We start from the raw sequence: 14726 nt of genomic DNA, 5'->3' as shown, positions 1-14726 counted from the left end.
GCATCATGTGAGAATCAATCTCTGACAGCTTTTCATCCTGTCGGGGTGCCTGAAAGAGATCCTGGCGTGGAAACCACCACTGAATTTTGAGCGAGGCTGCACTCCAGAACAGGATGTAAATCTTATATTTCTCTCTGTGTGTGTGTGTCTCACGCACATCCCTAATTTGTATTCTTGCCTTGCTATAGCAACACGGAAAACTAAAGATTTGCAGGCAATGTTTTGGCTGGTATATTCCCCACTCATTCATTTCAGTCTTATGTCTCCTCTCTTTCTTATCTATATGTGCCATAACTGCCATGTTCCCCTCCCCAGGGGTGCTTAAACTACGGCAAGGTGTCTCCCTAGCTAGTTTGTGGGTCACCCCTGGTGTAGGTCAAATAAATACTCCCCCATCTCCCTCATTCTCTTAGACAGAGGAGGCTGGCTGGGGCAGCTAAGAAGGGCCCTCACACAAATGCCTGAATAATAATAATAATAATAATAATAATAATTTATTATTTATACCCCGCCCATCTGGCTGGGTTTCCCCAGCCACTCTAGGCGGCTTCCAGCAAAATATTAAAATACAATACAGTGGTACCTCAGGTTACATACGCTTCAGGTTACATACGCTTCAGGTTACATACGCTTCAGGTTACAGACTCCGCTAACCCAGAAATAGTGCCTCAGGTTAAGAACTTTGCTTCAGGATGAGAACAGAAATCGTGCTCCGGCGGCACAGCAGCAGCAGGAGGCTCCATTAGCTAAAGTGGTGCTTCAGGTTAAGAACAGTTTCAGGTTAAGAACGGACCTCCGGAACAAATTAAGTACTTAACCCGAGGTACCACTGTAAATCCTCAAATATTGAAAGCTTCCCTAAACAGGGTTGCCTTCAGATGTCTTCTAAAAGTTAGATAGTTTTTTATTTCTTTGACATCTGGTGGGAGGGCATTCCACAGGGTGAGTGCCACTACCGAGAAGGCCCTCTGCCTGGTTCCCTGTAACTTCACTTTTCGTGGTGAGGGAACCACCAGAAGGCCCTTGGTGTGGGACCTCGGTGTCTGGGCAGAATGGTAGAGGCCTGGCTGGGAAGCTTAAAGCCTGCTGCTGCTACACGGGAGGCAGATGGAAGATTGAACAAGCTTGCTTTTGCCTCCTCCGGAGGGCAGAACCCATAGCAATGGATTCAAGTTAAAAGAAAGAGACTCCGAGGAAACATCAGTAAGAACATTCTGGCAGTAATAGCTGTTTGACAGCTCCCTTGGGTTTTTTTTAAGTAGAGGTTGGATGTGTTGACACTTCCATTCCACCTTAGGGAGCAGACGTGTGGAACTGTTGATTGTCACATGTCTGTTTACATTCCAGCACAGCTTGCTGCGAACTTCCGTTGTGCTTTTCCCGTTCTCTCTGAGAAGATGAGAGAGATGACATGTTTCTTTGTCCTGATTTATGATTAATAAATCTGTAGTTGTAGTATGCTTCCACAAGCCTCATGCCTATTCTGTTTGTGCAGTTCGCTCTGCTGATAGTGTGCCCTGGCCTTGAAGCCCAGGTCGCTGATTTGCATTGGGCAGTGGGACGACTGGAAGGGAATGGCTCAGCTGGGGCTAGCCAGCTAGCCTGCCGGTCCTCTGCATGCTGACAGAATGGCCATCTGTCATGGATGCTTTAGTTGAGATTCCTGCATTGAAGAGGATTGGAACAGATGACCCACAGGGTCCTTTCTAACTGTACAATTCTATGACTCTATGATACTAAGAGTAATAAGGCCAGATAGAAAGGCCTGGAGGGCTGAATTTTGCTTCTGGGTATGATGTTTCCCATCCCTGCCTTACTTAGATGGAAGTCTCCTTGAGTCCACTGGGCTTTCTGCCATGTAACTGTGCATATTATCACAACCTTTCTGCTCATATTTCAACAACTCCTAGAAGGAATTCAAAGTCCCTCACTACCCACTGCCTGATGCTTAGAAGTCCCAGGTATCTTTGCAAAGGAACCAAGTAGAAGATGCTGAAGATGATGGTGATGATGATTCTGACAGCAGTCATCTTGAGAATGGCTTTTGCTGGTGGTGATGGTGGTGAAACCACAGCAAAATGCTTCTTTGAAAAGTCAGCCAGCTGCAACTTCTAAAGACCTGATACTGATGGCTGAGAGGCATGACATTCTTCTTCTCCCTCTCTCAGAGATAGTCATATCTTCAGTTTCAGGAGTAAACTTTTGTTGGATTTAAGCGGCACTGGGCTTTAACTGAAGAGCAAACAGATTGACAACTCCTCATAATCTCAACACCTTCATCAAAATACTTAATATTTCCATGCAAGAGGAGCACTAATCAAATCCATAGGAGTGCCTGTAATAGTTACTGCTGCCTCAGCCATTTTGTGAATCGTAATTACTTCTGTAAAAATGCAAGTACTGAAATACAAACTTGTCTGTGAGCCACATTCCCAGGCTCAAAAGCCCAGCCCTCTATTCCTATGGTGTTTGAAAATGGCTTTTGTTATTCAATGGTGAGGGGAATGACCTTTGTTCCTTAACGCGTTCCCAAAGCTGGGTCTTGGCAGCGAAAATATATCTGAAAGATGAGCTCTGAGTCTTCTTGCACAGGCCTGTCTCTGAGAGAAAAGTAGGAAAGGATAATATGGCCTAGCAGGCAAAAAGGAGAGATGGTATAGTCCCCAATTGAGCTGCATAATTCTTTCCAGAAGGGAAGCCTTTTGTAGTAATCATACCAAAAGGCAGTGCTAGCCACATGCAAATGTGACTTGTTTTAGAAGGGCTTCTTTAATAAGATATTACAGGGCACCATTTTCAGAGTGCCTGTTTCCCATTGTGATCAATTAATTTAACAAGACAGAACATTTAATTACTATATTTCTGCGGCTGTGTTCTTCGGCAGTAATTGGTAGCTCATTATCCTTAGCCCCACCAATGTACTGCCATTCTCACTCCCCCTTCCTTCCTTTTTTTCCTCATGGGCCATTAAGCCATGTAACAGGTACGTTGACACAAGGCAATTGCAAGGATATCCATGCCTTATTAAACTGGCAGAGGTACATCAACATTCAAAGAGACTTCGGGGAGAGAAGGCTGCTTGCTACATATCAGCCTGGAGGAACAATGCAAAATTGTGAAAGATCCTTGAACAGACCTATAGGTTCCCAAACAGCATGCAAGAACAGAAACACCAGTAGTCAGTAGACGCTGGTCAATTTGACCAAATGGGCCACTGCTGGACCAACCTCAGTCTGCTCTCAGCCAGCTCTGCCTGCCTGCCTCCTTACATACAGCCAGCCTATGGGATGGTGCTGTCTGTCAGCTTCCTCCTCCTTAGTCTCATTGTTGTGCTTGTAGAATTCAACAGGGATGACGTTGGAGACAAAACTTGGATTAGCTGGCTCTGCTTATTATTGGCTGTGGCTCCATCTACTGTTCATCTCCCTGCCTTCGGCTTCACCAGCCCCAATGGGCACCAGCAACAACTGCTTGTGTTTAGATCATGGTGTTAGATCCCAGAGCAGCGTTCCCCAACCTAGCGCCCTCCAGATGTTTTCAACTACATCTCCCAGCATTGCTACCAATGACCCTGCTGGCTGGAGCTCATGGGAGGACAATAGCATCCGGAAAGCACCATGTTGGGGTGAAAGGCGCTAGAATGTGAATTCAGTTGTGCATTCAATACATGGGTTTTCCTCAGTGCTTGCAAGACATCATATTTAAGAGGAACCAGGACTGACTCCAAGGGCTTGAGGGGAAAACTCTCTTATCTTAAACAGCTATCTGACTTTTAGAAGACATATGAAGGCAGCCTTGTTTAGGGAAGTTTTTAATGTTTGATGTTTTATTCTGCTTTTAATCTGTTGGGAGCTGCCCAGAGTGGCTGGGGAAACCTGGCCGGATGGACAGGGTATAAATAAATTACTATTACTACTACTACTACTACTACTACTACTACTACTATCATCAAAACACAGACCAAGATTTCTACCATGCTTGCCCTATTCTCTGATTTTTCCAGTCAATGTTGAAATTTCTGTGTGCTCCATGAGTTTCTGCTGCCATTCTTCAACTGTGGGTATTTCAGGGCAACGAAGAATTCCAAAGAGATTGGATGAAATTTACAACATACATAGAAAAGAACTATACACTCGCGGGACTGAAATAGACCTCAGAATGTTTATTAAAAATCATTCATTTTGGATTTAAGAATATTGAACAAACATATTACAACAATTGAAGGATGTACAGTGGTACCTCGGGTTACATACGCTTCAGGTTACATACGCTTCAGGTAACAGACTCCGCTAACCCAGAAATAGTGCTTCAGGTTAAGAACTTTGCTTCAGGATCAGAACAGAAATCAGGCTCTGGCGGCGCGGCAGCAGCAGGAGGCCACATTAGCTAAAGTGGTGCTTCAGGTTAAGAACAGTTTCAGGTTAAGTAAGGACCTCCAGAACGAATTAAGTACTTAACCTGAGGTACCACTGTACATTAATGAAATTTTGAAGAGTATTATTCCATAGTATTAAGTACACATAGAATGTAAACATGACAAATGCATAAATATAAAGAAAATATAGAGAAACCAGAAGAAGGACGGAGGGAAGTACAAATTCATTTAGAGTTAAAGTATTGAGGTTAAAAGAAATACAGTATGTATTATGTATTATGATGGTGAAATTTGGAAAATCTGTAAAACCAATAAAGATCATTTTTTTAAAAAAGAGATTTCTACCATGTTAGTCAACCAAGGAGGAAATTGTCAATATTTGTTTTAGACACATATAATATTTCTTCTATCTCATTTTGTGAGGAGGAAAACATTGAACACAAAGGTGGACTTGAAATTCACACCCCACTGTTGTGGGAACATTGACCCTCCACAAAAATGGGAGCAGGGTGAGTTCCTGCCAATTTTGAGCTGAGGGTGGGTGGGAGAATTGTTTATTTACGTGTCCAGAGGAGGGCAACCAAAATGGTCAAAGGCCTGGAAACGATGCCTTATGAGGAACGGCTAAGGGAGCTGGGCATGTTTAGCCTGGAGAAGAGGAGGTTAAGGGGTGATATGATAGCCATGTTCAAATATATAAAAGGATGTCACATAGAGGAGGGAGAAAGGTTGTTTTCTGCTGCTCCAGAGAAGCGGACACAGAGCAATGGATCCAAACTACAAGAAAGAAGATTCCACCTAAACATTAGGAAGAACTTCCTGACAGTAGGAGCTGTTCGACAGTGGAATTTGCTGCCAAAGGAGTGCGGTGGAGTCTCCTTCTTTGGAGGTCTTTAAGCAAAGGCTTGACAGCCATATGTCAGGAGTGCTCTGATGGTGTTTCCTGCTTGGCAGGGGGTTGGACTCGATGGCCCTTGTGGTCTCTTCCAACTCTATGATTCTATGATTCTATGATTCAATTTATGTATGAAAATATTTGCACGCTGCCAGTTCATCCAACATACCATTGTGATGTACAGTAATATAAAAATGTAAAACACCATAAGCACAGGTAAGCAAAATCAGTAAAATGAATTATTCTGATTTTGGGATGGGAGCGAGGGTTGCTATACTTATCTCAGTAAAGTTTATGAGCTGGGCAAGGCTTTTCCACCTTCTTCTTCCCCTTAAAAAGAATGGTGTCTTTCCTTTGCTTCCTGATGCTGCTACTTTCCCTCCCCCTTCCTTTGCACTTCAAAAAGATGCCAGCATCTCCCCATTGCTTCCCAGGCCCCACTAGCTGCTGCATTCACCATTTCTGCGCAGAAAAGGACTGTTGCTACAGTACTAGGAGAGCGCCAAGCACAGGACATGAAATGGGTCCTTGGATGTCTTACCTGGCTGGTGGCTAGCGATGGACACATTATGGTTTCCCTTGGTTCCTCATATTTCCACTTTTAAGTTCAGCCCTCCACATTTCCACATCCATTTGCAATGTTAAATGCCTCACAAAAAATCATCCACATTTTAGTGCACATTACTCCCATTGTAGGGACGCGGGTGGCGCTGTGGGTAAAAGCCTCAGTGCCTAGGGCTTGCCGATCGAAAGGTCGGCGGTTCGAATCCCTGCGGCGGGGTGCGCTCCCGTTGTTCGGTCCCAGCGCCTGACAACCTAGCAGTTGGAAAGCACTCCTAAGTGCAAGTAGATAAATAGGTACCGCTTTATAGCGGGAAGGTAAACGGCGTTTCCGTGTGCTGCGCTAGTGCCGGCTCGCCAGAGCAGCTTTGTCACGCTGGCCACGTGACCCGGAAGTGTCTCCGGACAGCGCTGGCCCCCGGCCTCTTGAGTGAGATGGGCGCACAACCCTAGAGTCTGTCAAGACTGGCCCGTACGGGCAGGGGTACCTTTACCTTACCTTACTCCCATTGTACACATTTCAATGCAGTTCTGCCTTCTAGACATATTTCTGCAAAACCATTTCTCCATATTTGTTGTTTAGTCATGTCCAACTCTTTGTAACTCCATGGACCAGAGCACGCCAGGCACTCCTGTCTTCCACTGCCTCCCGCAGTTTGGTCAAACTCATGTTGGTAGTTTCGAGTACACTGTCCAGTCATCTCGTCCTCCCTCGTCCCCTTCTCCTTGTGCCCTCTATCTTTCCCAACATCAGGGTCTTTTCCGGGAAGTCTTCTCTTCTCATGAGGTGGCCAAAGTATTGGAGTCTCAGCTTCAGGATCTGTCCTTCCAGTGAGCACTCAGGGCTGATTTCCTTAAGAATGGAGAGGTTTGATCTTCTTGCAGTCCATGGGACTCTCAAGAGTCTCCTCCAGCACCATAATTCAAAAGCATCAATTCTTTGGCGATCAGCCTTCTTTATGGTCCAGCTCTCACTTCCATACATCACTACTGGGAAAACCACAGCTTTAACTATACGGACCTTTGTTGGCAAAGTGATGTCTCTGCTTTTTAAGATGCTGTCTAGGTTTGTCATCATTTTTCTCCCAAGAAGTAGGCGTCTTTTGTCACCATCTGCAGTGATCTTGGAGCCCAAGAAAGTAAAATCTAAAATTTCTCAATATATAATACATCTTTTCTGCACACTTTGCCCTAGTACAGGGTTTCCCAAACTTGGATCTCCAGATGTTTTGGATTACAATTCCCATGATCCCTGATCACTGGTCCTGCTAGCTAAGGATGATGGGGGTTGTAGTCCAACAACAGACAGAGACACAAATTTGGGAAACGCTGCGCTTAGTATATGTATGTTGCGCACTGGGAACTCTAAATGTGCAAGGATGGCTGTGTTTCAGCTTGCATATTGCTTCAGAAAGTGCAAAATAGGCCGGTTCACCTTTAAATGTGAATTGAATCAATTCCACCACTGCCCCGTCCCTACTGATGGCCTGCATTCAGCCTGGTTGCTTGCAAGTTATGCCAGCTTGTTCTTTACAACAAGCTTCCTACATTTTTCTTCATAATTGATAATGGGAGAACATATTCTCCCAAGTGTTAAGGAGGGTCTCATCTATCAGGCCTGCAGCAAAGTGATTTACGAACTTCAGCAATGTGACAAAGCAGACTCAGCCACTGATGATGGGAATCTCTGAGCACTTGACAATTAGATAGGGGTTGGCAGAGGGAAGATGAAAGATATCAAGAGTAGTGGAACCCACTTAGTGTGAAACACTGTGAAAGTCCCAAGGAGCTCTGATGCATTTCAATGAACTCTGCCTATTCTCTTCTAGAAAAGTTTCATTCCACTTGAAATCCCTGCGGAGGGCAGGAAATAACACCACACAGAGATACAAGTGTTAACCATTGCACATTTTGGAGACAGTTGCTACTCGCTCCCTTATTTCTGACTAGTTGAAACAAAAGCAGAGTGAAGCATTAACTTGTGATCCCATGTACAGTGGTACCTCGGGTTAAGAACTTAATTCGTTCTGGAGGTTCATTCTTAACCTGAAACTGTTCTTAACCTGAGGTACCACTTTAGCTAATGGGGCCTCCCACCACCCCTGAGCTGCTGCCACGACATTTCTGTTCTCATCCTGAAGCAAAGTTCTTAACCCGAGATACTATTTCTGGGTTAGCAGAGTCTGTAACCTGAAGCATCTGTAATCTGAAGCATCTGTAACCTGAGGTACCACTGCACCAAGAAGTCCCCCATGTTCTTCATTGTGGCCATTTCTTCAAGCTGAGAGCAAATGGATACAGACTACCCAGTGGCAAGTTAATATTTTGTGGGGCCCTTTACATAGCTTTTTGGGGGACTCTATTCATTCAGGAAGGGACATGGGTGGTGCTGTGGGATAAACCACAGAGCCTAGGACTTGCTGATCAGAAGGTCGGTGGTTTGAATCCCCACAACGGGATGAGCCCCCGTTGCTCATTCCCTGCGTCTGCCAACCTAGGAGTCCGAAAGCACATCTAAGTGCAAGTAGATAAATAGGTACCACTCCAGCGGGAAGGTAAACAGCATTTCTGTGTGCTGCTCTGGTTCACCAGAAGTGGCTTAGTCATCCTGGCCACATGACCTGGAAGCTGTATGCCGGCTCCCTCGGTCAATAAAGCGAGATGAGCGCCGCAACCCCAGAGTCAGTCACAACTGGACCTAATGGTCAGGGGTCCCTTTACCTTTACCTATTCATTCACCTAAATAAATTTGACCATGTCAAAATTAGGGGCACATGAGGCAATGATAATAATAATGTTTCTGCCTTTGCACTCATCTTCCTCCCCTTCCCAAGCAACTTAGGATCTCTCAGGGCTTTTTTCCCCCCTAGCTGGAACTCTCAAGAACTCAGTTCCGGCACCTCTCAGGTGGGCACCATTACCATTATAAGAGAACAAGGAAGGCATTCACGGTCAGTTCCGGCACCTTTTTTTCTAGAAAAATAGTACTGGGAACTATCCCTGCTGTGGGTCACATTTTAAGGGTTACGTGTGGGTCCCTTGGCTGCAGGAGGAGGGGACTAATTCTGTGCATGCTGCTGAGGGCCTGAGGGCCCTGTTCCTGCCTCTCTCCACCTGGCCTAAGGCAGGGCCTGACTGCTGCTGCTGCCCAGGAGGACTGGGGTATTTTGGGGAAAGTTTTCTTGGGAGTTTTTGCTGCTGTTACTGATATTAATTTTTTGTATCTTTATTTTTATGTGGAAACTGTTCAGTTTGGTTATGTAGTTTTTGATGTGTTTTATTTATTTTTATGTCTACTTTGCTATGTTTGTAATTATGCAAATCTCTTCATATTGTAAGCCACTTTGAGCATTGTTTTAACTGTGGAAAGGTGGCATATGAATAAAATGATGAATGAATGAATAAGGTAAAAGGTAAATGACCCCTGGACGGTTAAGTTCAGTCAAAAGTGACTATGGGGTTGCAGTGCTCATCTCACTTTCAGGCCGAGGGAGCCAGCGTTTGTCCACAGACAGCTTTCCAGGTCACGTGGCCAGCATGACTAAACTGCTTCTGGTGCATAGAGGACTGTGATGGAAACCAGAGTGCACAGAAACATTGTTTACCTTCCTGCCACAGCAGTACCTATTTATCTACTTGCACTGGTGTGCTTTCAAACTGCTAGGTTGGCAGGAGCTGGGGCAGAGCAATGGGATCTCACCCCATCATAGGGATTCGAACTGCCAACCTTCCAATCGGCAAGCCCAAGAGGCTCAGTGGTTTAGACCACAGCGCCACCACATCCCTGAATGAATGAATATGTACAAATCCATCACTGATCATACCCATGTGGTTCAGTAGAGTAACATCTCACCTGTGCTATGGGGCAGGGGAATTAAGAGAATTATTCAAGGCCATATCCACACCATATATTCAAACTAAGGATGTGCATGGCATCTCTGATCTGATTTTGGGCCCAATCTGGTGCTTCAGAATGGTTGTGATGCAACCCAACTCAGATCTGCTCCCAAACTAATTTGGGGGCCTGGCACAATCATCATCATCATGTATGCCGCCTTTCCATAGTTGAAACTATGCTCAAGGCAGCTCATAACATGACAAGATTTACATAGTTACAAACATAGCAGAAGTCATAAACAATAAATAAAACACATCCAATCGTACACAACCAAATGGAAACAATTTCCACATAAATTGTAAAATCTAAGACTAAACATACAACAGCAATAATATCAATAACAGCAACAAGCTCTCTCAACCCCCCATAAACAATACTCCAGCCCAAGAATCTGTTCCAACAGCCTCAGCTTTTGTAGCTGGAGTCAGTCAGCACTCCACTCTCCCAGGCCAGATGGAAAAAGGCCAGCAAGGCAGAGTGCAGATCTTCCAGGGCTCACAGCCAAGATGGTATAACTTAAAACAACACAGAGGAAAATTAAAAACAATTTAAAAGAGGAGCCTTCCCTGCTGAGCAGTAGCCACAGTACTTGTGGGGCCTGTCAAGCCCTGCCCCAAGCCAGGTGGAAAGAGGCAAGTGCAGGGCCCTTCAGACCCTCAGCAGACAGTCCTCCTGGGTAGCAGCAGCAGTCCTTAAGATCATGCTGTCAGCGGTAGAGGTGGGCAGAGAAGGAGGCATATCTCTCCTTCTCTCAACTTTCAACCACACATTTAACCTGGATTTTAAGTCCTAACAAGCATGTGAGGGTATGAGAAACTGCAGAAAGGGCATTTTGATTCATTTGGTTGGGTGTTGCTTCAGCTATAAGAACCAGTGAATACAGTGGGAGTTGCTCCGAGTAGGGAAAATAGATTTGCAGCTTTATATCCATATGGATTTATTTTTATTTTTTTAAAGAATCCAAGTAAGGGCTGCAGATAAGAAGAGAGCCATTTAACAGTTAGCCAGTTCCTTTGGAAAAGCAGAGCTTACTTGCCAAGACGAGAGAAAGGCTTTAGTTGCAGGGACAGCAGCTTTCAAGACTCACCCTGGGAGCTCTCCAAGGTCCTGAAGGTACTCTGAATGGCTTGAATTCTTGACAGGATATTGCTGGGCTTCTCCTGTGAGCCTGGAGCTCATACAGGACAGGCACAGTTCCTGAGCAATGAATTATTGGTCTGTCTTACTCAGGGATAAGGTTTTCAACATGGGAATGAAAACCCTGATTGACCAGGTGAGTAACGCAGCCCCCTTCAGTCTAATGCTGATCTCATATTGACTGAAAAGAATGTCCAGACCATGAAGCATCACAGAGCAAGCATATCCAACAGGTAGATTGTGAACTACTGGTAGATCACTGGACATCTGTGATAGATCACTGGTAGAAGATCACTGGCTCCCCTCAAAGAAGTTCAACAACTTAGGCTCCCCCCAAAATAGCTCAACAACTTTGACCTGAACCCCCAAAAAGGGGGTAGATCACTGCCAGTTTTTAACTCATGAGTAGATCGCAGTCTCTTGGGAGTTGGCCACCCCTGCCATAGAGGGGTCTGTGCTGACAACCAAATATTCCTGATTTCCCATTTGCAGATTTATATTGAATTCCTTATGAGAGCTACTGCCTTTGAACCCAACAGATTTTGTTCAGCTGTTATTGCCAATATCCACTGATAGACCATCAGTTATTTTGTATAGCTACAACTACTAGTATTGAGCATGCTTGATTTAGGTTCAGTGGTGTGCTGAAAGAAGACAAGTTATTACTTGGCTCAAATTGTACTGCAGACAGCTTCACTCACTTTAAAACTAAAACAGTTTCTTTGCACAAGGGATTTCACTTGAGATGTGCACACACCTTTTTCCCTCTTGGCATGTTCTGCTTAGCAAATGAAGGTGAAAATTCAACTTGATGATCAAGATGCAACTGCTACGTGTGTGGCTCAGTTTTATTTCCTTTTATATCCTTGTCACAAATGTTCACAAAAGTACATTAGTGTAAAGTCTAAAATAGCACGAAAGCATCATGTAACTTTTTTAAAAAAACTTGAAAATGAAACCAAGGATAGATGCATCTAAAGGTGTCCCTAATTAATGATCGCATTCCTGAGAGCACAGCACCAACACAGCAAATTTCAACTCAGCAAAATGTCAAGCACAGCACAACACCAGGGGGAACTTTTAACAGTGCCTTTAATTAAAGAGGATCTATGAGACCACACAGAATATATTGGTTACTGGGTGGCTTAGGTGCTGAAAGGTAGTCTCCCAAAGTTTCCAAAGATGTTTTCCGTTGGGTTTCTCTTCTGGTTTGCATATTGAACTGTGGGTTCTGGGGTGGGGAGACAGGACTTAAATTAAGCAACAAAGAGGAGTAACAAGAGTGTTTAAGATTGCTATTTATGCTGCACTGATAAATTTGCCCAGGTATAGCCTGGATTGGAATTGTGGTTTTTGATCAGAGTAAGTAGAAATATGAATAGGAAAAAAACTGTGGAGGACCATTGTCTTATTTGTAACAGCATGGCAAGTTTGAGTGGCACTTAGATTGATACAGAACACTTTTTGATTATTATTATTTTTTAAAAAAACACACCATAAACACATCTTTGACTTGGTCGAAGTCATGCAGTAGCACTTCAGGAAATTTTGTCCAGTTCCAATCAATTGTTGTGCAGCGATAGATCACAGTGACAACTGTTTCTCATTTGGAATGCCCAGGGGAGTCATGTGCTGTTCACACTTTGTCTCAAAGATACCTATTGTTCCACACATGACTTGATCAATGCCAAGTATTCTGCGGAACAACCCAAGCAAAGTGTGGGAGCATGGATATCTGCCTGGTGTTTTGGTGTGTTATATAGATTTCCTAAATATTCTCTAAATTGTCTGAATTGAAACTTTGCATGTAAAATGTTTGAGGCCCTCCAGAAAGATGTTTAGTTTCTTACATTAATGCTTGGGTGTCCTAGATAGGGCAAGGACAACAGGAAGAAGGCCAAGCTTAAGCTTTCTGTTGCTTTTCATGTGAAATGTTTGTTCTGAATCCTTCCCAAGAGTTTTATAACAACAGTCCAATCCTATCCAGATTTAGGAGAGAAGAGGATACTCCATGCCTGGCAGATGGGCAGGGCATTATTATTATTATTATTATTATTATTATTATTATTATTATTATTTAGGACATGGGTAGGCAAACTAAGGCCCAGGGGCCAGATCCGGCCCAATCGCTTTCTAAATCCAGCCCGCAGACTGTCCGGGAATCAGCGTGTTTTTACATGAGTAGAAGGTGCCCTTTTATTTAAAATGCATCTCTGGGGCATTTGTGGGGCATAGGAATTCATTCATTTCCCCCAACAAAATATGGTCCAGCCCCCCACAAGGTCCGAGGGACAGTGGACTTGCCCCCTGCTGAAAAAGTTTGCTGACCCCTGATTTAGGACGTCCCTATTTTCATCGGAGAAATGTTGGTGGGTATGAAAACAGCACTTTAAATTGGGCTTAGAAATGCTCTGGGAAGCCAGCATAGCTAGTGTGGAATGTGCTAACTGATTGAAGTTTCCCAAAATAAACATAAGAAGGTGCCTTGCATCGAATCAGACCAGTGTTGTCCACATTGGCAGAGGATGTTTTTTTCCAGCGTTTAAGGCCAGGAACATTCCTAGCCCTAGCTGGATATGCCTGAGATTGAACCTGCATGCAAAGCAGATATTCCACTGCTCAGCTACAACCCCCATCTGTCTCTTCCATTTATAGGTTTGCAAGCATGGTTTTATATCGTTGCAAAGCCAAGGCTCATTCTGGAATTAAGAATGGCATTTGGACGCAGCTGTCTTGGAGGAGAAATTTGCCGTTTGCTGGATCCTCTAGTTGAACGTGCTGTTTTAGAAGCAGAGGCGCTGCTCTGCTATCACACATACAGGTGATATTCTGTCATGGCAACAGTGTGCATTGGAGCAAAAGTCTGCAGATTTACAAGCTTTCCATTCAATTTTATAATCAGAATGCTTCAGTATCTGTAAGGAAAACCAATGTCTATAATTCCAACTGCTCTGGGATCGCTAAGACACATTTTCATAGATATTTCTAGATGCATCAACAGAGGCACAAAACTTTGGAGGATATTGGAATAAAACAAAGAAAACTGGGGAGGAACTGAGCAGGATTCAGACTCAGGTTTTTTGTTTACTTTCCAAAGAATTTGTCTCCATTAATGGTGAAACTGGCACCTTTAGAAATGTTTCTCCACCCTTGCAAAGAACCACTCTTCAGTGTGGTAGCGCCTGCTTCCTGGAACTCTATGTCTATACACTTTAGGCAGATTCCTTCAGTGTATTGTTTTCATTGTCTGCTGAGAAAGATTTTGTTTAGGTAAGACTCCCCAGGGATGCTATTTTATTAAGTATATTTGCTTTTCAACTTCTTATTTTTCCTAGTTTTCATTAAACGTTATGTCTATTTGCTTTTAAAGTTTGATTCATTTTTTCTTATGACCATTTTATATTGTTTTATGTAAACTACCTAGAGGTTTTTGTTAATTAAGCAATATATATATATATATATATATATATATATATATATATATATATATATATATATCTTGTGAAATAAATAAATATCACAGATGTCAATGCTTGGGGTGGGCAAATTTCTCAGTTTCAGTTTTTCTCAGTATCTTATTATTCCAACCTTAAATTCTATAGTCCCCATTTCTACCTCAGCTTGTGATTTTTTTAAAAAAACAACTCATGAAAATTTCAGTGTTTTGTGCAAACACACATCCTAACATGCAATTTTTGCCTAATATACACATTTCCCCCCCCCAGCAATTTCCCCTAATATAATGCATTTTTGTATGTTGTGTGTGTGTGTGTGTGTGTGTGTGTTTACTAATACATGCATTTTAATGCATACTTTACTATATGCATTTTTAAAACACTTCACATGTCTGGAGGACAGCA

The sequence above is a fragment of the Podarcis raffonei genome, chromosome 10 (genome assembly GCF_027172205.1).
Source record: "Podarcis raffonei isolate rPodRaf1 chromosome 10, rPodRaf1.pri, whole genome shotgun sequence".
NCBI lineage: Eukaryota > Metazoa > Chordata > Lepidosauria > Squamata > Lacertidae > Podarcis > Podarcis raffonei.
This window is presented reverse-complemented; position numbering follows the sequence as displayed.